Source organism: Pyrus communis, chromosome 2 (genome assembly GCF_041283825.1).
Source record: "Pyrus communis isolate YQ-2024b chromosome 2, ASM4128382v1, whole genome shotgun sequence".
In the NCBI taxonomy this organism is placed as follows: Eukaryota; Viridiplantae; Streptophyta; class Magnoliopsida; order Rosales; family Rosaceae; genus Pyrus; species Pyrus communis.
The window spans coordinates 12,678,713-12,687,180 of NC_142566.1; the positions used below are offsets into that span (position 1 = coordinate 12,678,713).

The following is an 8,468-nucleotide window of genomic DNA, read 5'->3' on the forward strand; positions in this document are numbered from 1 at the left end:
GTTTTACATTCTTTGAGTCTAGTTTAGTGTTTTATATTGTGTTTTTACGTTTTTGAGTCAAATCCAAGTGATTAACAATCCCTCCTAATCCCCGGTCCAAAACGATCCCCACTTATACTTATACTACAATTTGACGAAAAGAGGGTTTAATTTGTGTGCGTATAAATTTCGCATCACTAGTCACTCTCCCTGAGAGAAGACATAGCACGTACTGATCTTAACGGACTGTCAATGCCCAATTGACAATCCTATGATCAGGAACGTTTAGGATATGTCAACGAAAGAATGGTCTCATGAATCTAACTTCTTTAGATCGCATTCTTCCAATCACATATTCCTTGGACTTATCGTTTAAGCATATAACATTTATATGAGACGGCTCAAACAATAATCTTTGCCCTTTACATTTAAACTACATTAGTTTAACTTTGTGAAATGTCCGTAAAGTATCATCATATGATTGGTTTTAGGGCACATTTCCAACAAATTGTGTTTATCAAAAGGTCATAGGGGATGCAGTGGTATTTCTAGTGTTATATGTAGATGACATATTACTATTCGGGAATGACACTGCAGTACTTTGTTCTGTAAAAGTGTGGTTGTCCAAAACCTTCCACATGAAAGATCTAGGAGATGCATCTTATGTACTTGGGATAAAGCTCTATCGTGATAGAACCAGAAGACTAATTGCATTATCCCAATCTATGTACAATGATAAGGTGCTAAGTAGGTTCCAGATGGAACAATCTAAGAAAGGTTTTCTTCCTGTGAGACATGGAATTCACCTTTCTAAGTCCTTGGGACCTAAGACTCCTGAAGAGATACGGCAAATGAATACTATTCCTTATGCTTCCGCCATAGGAAGTCTCATGTATGCCATGATATGCACAAGGCCTGATATCGCATATGCTGTGAGCATTACTAGTCGATATCAATCTAACCCAGGATCAGAACACTGGGCAGCTATCAAGACGGTCCTTAAGTACTTAAGAAGAACTAAGGACATGTTCCTCGTTTATGGAGGAGCGACAGAGTTGCGAGTGGAAGGCTATACAGACGCAGATTTCCAATCTGACGTCGATGATAGAAGTTCCAACTCCGGATATGTATTCACTCTGAATGGTGGGGCTGTCAGCTGGAAAAGCAAGAAACAAAGTGTAATTGCTGATTCCACGACAGAGGCTGAATATGTCGCTGCAGCTGAAGCCGGCAAAGAAGCGTTCTGGATGAAGAAGTTCATCACTGAACTTGGAGTGGTTCCAACCATTACATCACCAGTAACTTTGTACTGTGATAATAGTGGGGCGATAGCTCAAGCCAAGGAACCCAGGGCACATCAAAAGAACAAGCACTTTGATAGGCGCTTTAATATCATTAGAAGATATGTTGCCGAGAGGAAAGTCAACATCCTCAAAGTTACTTCAGCCGATAACGTAGCAGATCCACTAACGAAGCCAATGTCTCAAATCCAACTTGACCGCCATATGGAAAAGATGGGTATTAGATACATGGGAGGATGGCTTTGAGTGCAAGTGGGAGATTGTTGGAAGTATGCCCACAAAGCCACTCATTTGATGTAATAGCTTTTTGGAATACTTAATGTATTAAACTTTTATATGTTTAATGGAGGGCAAAGCTTATTGTTAATCACTATTTATTGTATCTTGTGTTTAAGCAATAAGGGAATCCAAGGAATGTATTTGATCTAAGAGATAAGTGATCTAAGTAAGTTAGATTTTTGAGACCTTTCTCTTATGTTCATTCCTAAAACGTTCCTAGCCATAGGGTTGCCAATTGGGCATTGACAATCCGCTAAGGTTAGTATGTGTTATTTCGACTCAAGTATGGATATGACAAGTCTCAAGTCATTTAGTGTTGGACACTAAGACAAACACATAGGTGCTCGAAAGAGTAATCGAGTACACTGAACTATGATCAAAAGAGAGTTCAAACATACATGTCATGTAAGAACTCGATGGTTACAATATGCAAAGTAGTCCTTTGACCTGAGGCATCATAGATGTCTAATGGTTAGGTCCTTGATCTTTGATCGTGTCAAATGGCATTCCTTTGGAGTGTCCACAGCATGGTTGGGGTCAAGCTATCTAGTCATGTAGGCATATGAATGCACAACAAGGGATCTCTAACCTTCCATGGTGGAAGGAGAATACTCTAAGATATCATTCGAGAGTCTTTGGCCAAAGCATATGAATATGACTTAGGAAGTTTGTTCCAAATCTTATTCAAGCGAATCATATAGGGAAGTATCACATTGGATAGTAGACATGAAACAAACTATCACTTCAACAATGTGATTAAGAGTATTGTATTAGAGAAGGACCGTATTGCATTGTAGTTGTAACTGGATAGGTTCTGTTGGAAATGTGCCCTAAAACTAATCATATGATGATACTTTACGGACATTTCACAAAGTTAAACTAATGTAGTTTAAATGTAAAGGGCAAAGATTATTGTTTGAGCCGTCTCATATAAATGTTATATGCTTAAACGATAAGTCCAAGGAATATGTGATTGGAAGAATGCGATCTAAAGAAGTTAGATTCATGAGACCATTCTTTCGTTGACACATCCTAAACGTTCCTGATCATAGGATTGTCAATTGGGCATTGACAGTCCGTTAAGATCAGTACGTGCTATATCTTCTCTCAGGGAGAGTGACTAGTCTCGAGTCATTGGTGTGTGTGACATCAAGATAAGTACGTAGGTGCTCAATAGAGAATGAGTTCACTGAACACAATCAACGAAGAGTTCTCATATTCATGTCACATGAGAACTCATGGTTGGGATAATGCAAATTAGTCTTTTGACCTGAGGCATCACAGTTGTCTTGTGGTTAGGTCCTTAATCTTTGATTATGTCAAAGTCACTCCATCAGGAGGGTGTCCACGGCATCATTGGGGTTAAGCCACTTAGCCATGGAGGCAAGTGAATGCGCAACAAGGGATCTCTAACCTTCAAACTGTTTGAGGGAGAATACTCTATGATATGATTAAGAATCTTTGGCCAAAATATGAATGAGATTTAGGAATGTGTTCCAAATCACATTCAAGGTAATCATATAAGCACAAGACTCACATTAGATAGTAGACATGAATAAACTATCAAACCAAACAATGTGGTCAAGAGTATTGTATTAGAGAAAGACCGTATTGCATTTGTAATCCTAAAACTGAATAGGTTCTCCACCTCTTCTGATTAGGTTGGGTAACCATGACATGCTGCTAGGCGTCAACCATGGTTTGTGGAAGCCCTAAAAGTTTATTATCACTAACGGGAGAATTGAAAGTAAGTTTCAATTCACAATCGATTTGAAAGAGTTTGAATCGCCCACTGCCTCGCTAAAAGGAACCTAATGGATCGTACACTGTGTAAGGTAGAGATTGAAGATTCAACGGAGATGAGTAAGAATAATTAAATGGTTTAATTATTTATGGCAAGGATTAATTAATATGTTAATTAATCAAACGAATAAGTTCGTTAAAGACCTCGGGATAGTTTTGGACCTTAAGGCCCAATGGGCTTCGAACGTCAAGTCCATTGACTTAAGTTGTATGACAACTTAATGAATAATGATTCACAAAGGCCCAAATAGCCCAATAAATCCCCTTAGGCCGGCCATTTAGAGGAGGGTAGTGAACTTGGCTTAATTGCAAGTTTGCCACTCCATTGTGAGGTGGTATAAAGACATCTTTATAGCCATTTCATCCTTAGGGTTTTCTTAGGAATAAAGATGAGAACAAAACCTCCCTTTGCTCTCAAAGAGGCCGGCCACCCTAGAGGAAAATATCTAGCAATCTTACTTCCTCTAGGTCACTCATTTCTTCTACAATATGCCTTGGTGTGGAGACTTAGAGGTTCTCAATTTTGGGAACTTGGAGAAACCTTTTCATCCATCCAAATCCATGGATCTAAGATGCAAGGAATGAAGGCCCTCTCTTTGGGTGATTAGCCTTTGCTTATGCAAAGAGGAATCTACAAAGGTATTGATTTCTCAACTCACTTTGTTTTGAGTTGAGTCTTGGTTCACCTATCTACTAGGCTTTGAAGTTCATGGGTTAAGTTTTGTTTTTGAGTGCATATAAACATGATTCCGCCTTTTAATTGTTAATTGCATGTTGTTGATGTTGCTCAAATGAACTTGTTTTTCACAAATCTTCCTTCAAGTGGTATCAGAGCCTAAGTCTAGTAGTTGGTGAATCCTTTTAGGTTTTGTAGTTCATAGTTTGTGATTTGAATGTTGTAATTGTTACAAGCTTTATTCTTGCTTCTTTGAATGTAAATTTTGTTAGAAAATTTGTCATCTCAAATGTTGTAGATGTAGTTCATATGAGCATGAATTTTGGAGCTAAATTTTGGTGCCATGTTTTTGGGGAAATTCGGCCAAATCCAAAGGGTGGATTTTTGGGTTCTTGTTTGACTTGTTAAAAGTGTTTTAAAGTGACTTTTGGAACCCCTATATACCCTAGTATGGTTGTATGTTATTTCCCTTAAGTTTGAGTGGTTTTGGGATGTTTTTGGGTGAAGAATGTTCATGGAGCTCTTATGGGTTTTTCATGAATGTTCTTCATTGTTCTTGATATGTTCTTGCCAAGAATAAAAGGTTTGGTGTTTTGATTCAAAGTTTTGATTTATTTCATAAAGTTTTTGTTTTGAAATATTTCTTATGTTTAAATATATTAGATATTTATTTTGAAAAATTAAAGAAATTTTAGTGGGTAGGTGTGTAATGATTTATTCCATTTCACACACCCCACTTACAAAAACTTTGAAATTTTTTTTTTATTACTTTGCTTCAAAACCGGCCACCCTACTCAATTAGGGTCCTTGTGGGGCTTTTATGCAATTACATAAAGTTTTGATACTTTCGTGTATTTGTACTTTGACCCAAAAGTTTACGTTTTTACGTAAAGGTCCAAAATCACTAAAAGGACAAATTGTTTTGCTCCTTTAATGAAGTTTTAGCTTTTGTGGAAACTTTTGGGTTCTAGTTGTAATTACATGAAGTAGTGGACTTTTGTGTTTTTACAAAGTGACCCCAAAAGTTTAAGTTTTTGCAAAATAGCCCAAAAGTTGAGGTTAATTGCACTATGGCCCAAACAAGTTGAGGTCATAGCATTTTGGCCCAAATTAGGTAGAGAACAAAATTGTTTTGTCTCTTTAAATGAGAATTGGATTTTCATTTCATTTAGCTCCATTTAAATCAATTCTATGGATACAAAAACTAAATGAAAATGTTGCATTCAAGTTTAATTAGTTAAAGCGTTAATTAATTAAACAAAGGGTGATTATGAACCTAAGCCTACTATAATTGAGCTATGTGAAAGGCCGTTTCAAATTTGTTTGAACCATGGGAATGTGTAGATTAAATTTTGGTTGTAATTTGATATGATCAATTGTTGTAAAAGAGCATAAGCTCTTCTTTACTTTAAAGTAATTTGATTTGATCAATTGTTGTAAAAGAGCATAAGCTCTTATTTACATTGAAGTACTCCTTTCTTGTTTTATTCGGTATGCATGAAATTGGAGTAGTTGGGTCCAACGCCCAATAAGCCAACACGCCTTAATGTGATTAAACGCGTAACTAAAATCAATCACCATCCCTAGACCGAGATTCAACACTAGGCTCGTGTTGAATCGAATCAAAGGTTCATAGTCATCCTAAGGCCCTAAGGCAACTATATAGTCCATCAATGAATGCAAATCTTATGTTAGTAGTACCATATAGTCTTGCTTTAAAAACCGTTTTAAAAGCATAGTGGGAGTATTATATACTACTAAATCAATCATATGGACCAATAGTTGTAATAGGACCAAAATGTTTTAATTGGATTAAAATGTAAATTTATGTGATGAGACCTAAAACCCTCAACAAACCATTATTAAGTTGATAAGCGAGAGATGCTTTGAAGATCTCTTCGTGGCCTTCCACCGTGGTGGGCTCCAATCGTTTGTGACTTGTACACCAGCTTCACCCTATCATGGGGGAGTACAAAGTGCATGCTTACACTCAGGAGGAGTCCATAAACATATGATGAGGTAAGTGTAGGCAACGAGGATGGCCGATATCATATCATTGTGAGGCTATTCTTGAACCCCTTCATGAACTAAGCATGGTGGGAATAACTTAACTAAGTGCAATGGTGCCGATATCGTATCATCGTGAGGCCACATTCTCTAGAGGCCAAACTAGATGGGTAATTACAAGAGTTGTAAATGAGTAAAGTGTTATTCTCTCATCATTATTTTTGCTAACCGATATCGTATCATCGTGAGGTGGGCTTGGTAATGGTGAGTCTCCCATACCTCGCTAAGAGTTCAACAAAACTCTCGAATTCCGATGAGGGATATGGAATTTGCCAAAAATAGTGGGTGGTGCTATTTGATTTAAAGACCCGAATCAAATGGCTTAAAATCAATCAATTTATATTCGTTATGTATTTGTTTACCAATATATTTGCAAACGCTATCCAAAACTTGACAAAGAAAAGCCGAATGCTTTAATTTCCGGACTTAGTTCTACAATCCCATAGATTGTCTTTAATGGCTTGTAGATGTAACTAAGTAGTCTCATCCTCACAATCTTCCTATTGATAATGTATCATTGGAAGAATATGTTAGATAAGTCTAACATGACAAGGACAACACTTTTAATGTCATAATTCTTCAAATACAAATTGTTGTATGAAGAAATAAGAGTTGCTTTGAACAACCCTTAATCAACACAAACTTTAGTGCTTGTTTCTTTGTTACATAAACAAGGAACTTTTGAAGTAAGCACAAGGGCATGGACGCTTTATGTGCCATGATTCTTCACTTACAAATTGTTGTATGAAGAAATGAGAGTTGCCTTGAACAACTCTTGAAAGTTTGTAATTATGTTTAGAACATAATGGTTGGTTGACAAAAATAGTCCATCAACATGGACTTATGATGATTTTGAATCATTGAGTGTTGAAGTGTTAAACCACTTAACGAGACGGAAATTAGGCAAGGACTTCACTTTTGTGTCCCTATCCTAATGGTTCACTAAGTTTATTGTAAACTATATAGTGAACAATAACCACACACTCTCCAAATTGTTTGATGTGTATAACACAATTGAAATAAGTTTCAAGAGAGATAGTGGGAGTTTAGGGACCATGACTATTGTAGTCAAAGGAGAAGTCAAATGAAGAAGGCAAAATAACTCCAAGGGAACAAACTTTCTTTATGAAAGGATGGACATTGGAAGGGGTATTTGCAAGAAATGTCTTGCAAGTGTCAAGAACACACCTTTCGAAGGTGTTGTAATATGTTCTTGAAATAGTTCAAAACAGTTGGTTCTTCTACTTGAATGCTTGATTCCGTATTAGTAACTATGTTTTACAATTGTTGTAAAAGTGTGCTAATAAAAAGTAGAAGATTAATGAGAGAAGAGAAAGTACTTCACATTCGGAAAGTGAATAAAATATAGATCTCTGCGAAAGCGGATTGTACTTACTTCCTCATATTAACTACCAAAGAAATTGGAAAATACTAAAGATTGTCTTTACATTCCAATTTTAAGGAACTTAAATCCGTCACTATAGTAGAGATGGATAAATGTTTTGTTTGACAAAAACATTGTTCTTTATTAATCAATAATTAGATTATTGTAATTTAATTGGTTGTCTCTATAGTAGAGATGATGTGGTAGTTTAACTGTTTAGAATACGATGATGCTTAAAACCCAAAAGGTTGCAAGGTAGTGACTAATCCCAACTGAGTTGTGATACCTCTAAAACATAAGTTATGAGTTGGTCATAGATGGATGCTTTGGATCGTTAGATCCGGATCCAATACCTTCTTGTTAAAATTGTATAGAGGCGAAATGTTCGAATCTTTATTCTTTTGGAAAGAAGAAAGAATCACAAAGTTGTTGAGGTTAATTCACTTAGATGTTAGTGGCACTTGTCCACAACATAATACTACTCATGTTGTATGACATTCACCAAAGATCACTCTCGGTTGGACTATAGTTTATTTTGAATAAACACAAGTCCGAATACTTTGCAAAAGGTTTCAAAGAATTCAAGAAATGTAAGTAGATGAGTAAGACGTCTAAAGTATTTACCTCCTTAGATTTGATCCAAGGAAAAAGTAACACTTTAGATTAATTTCCTTGAAAAATATCAAGGAAAGTAGCATCGTAAGATAATGAATTTCTCCATTAGGAGAAGAATGAACATGAATAAGATTTAGTTCGTTGGACATTATCAATTACCCATATATATATGATATATACTTCTAAGACAACCTAGTTCCTATACCACAAGCTCCAAGGTAGTCCAGAAGGATTTATAAACCGTCTCAGTTGAATGGTTTGAACTTTATGACTATGTCATAGAGTTGCACCTCTTAATTCGAAAGAAATAAGAATGAAAATCCTTATGACTACATTGAGTGTATATACGATATATACTCAAGGA

At 36.1% G+C, this 8,468-nt stretch overlaps 1 pseudogene; it reads left to right on the forward strand.

Moving 5' to 3' along the window:
* The first annotated feature begins 737 nt into the window (after nt 1-737).
* LOC148698580 (secreted RxLR effector protein 161 pseudogene) lies at nt 738-1,636 on the forward strand (annotated as a pseudogene).
* The last annotated feature ends 6,832 nt before the right edge of the window (nt 1,637-8,468 follow it).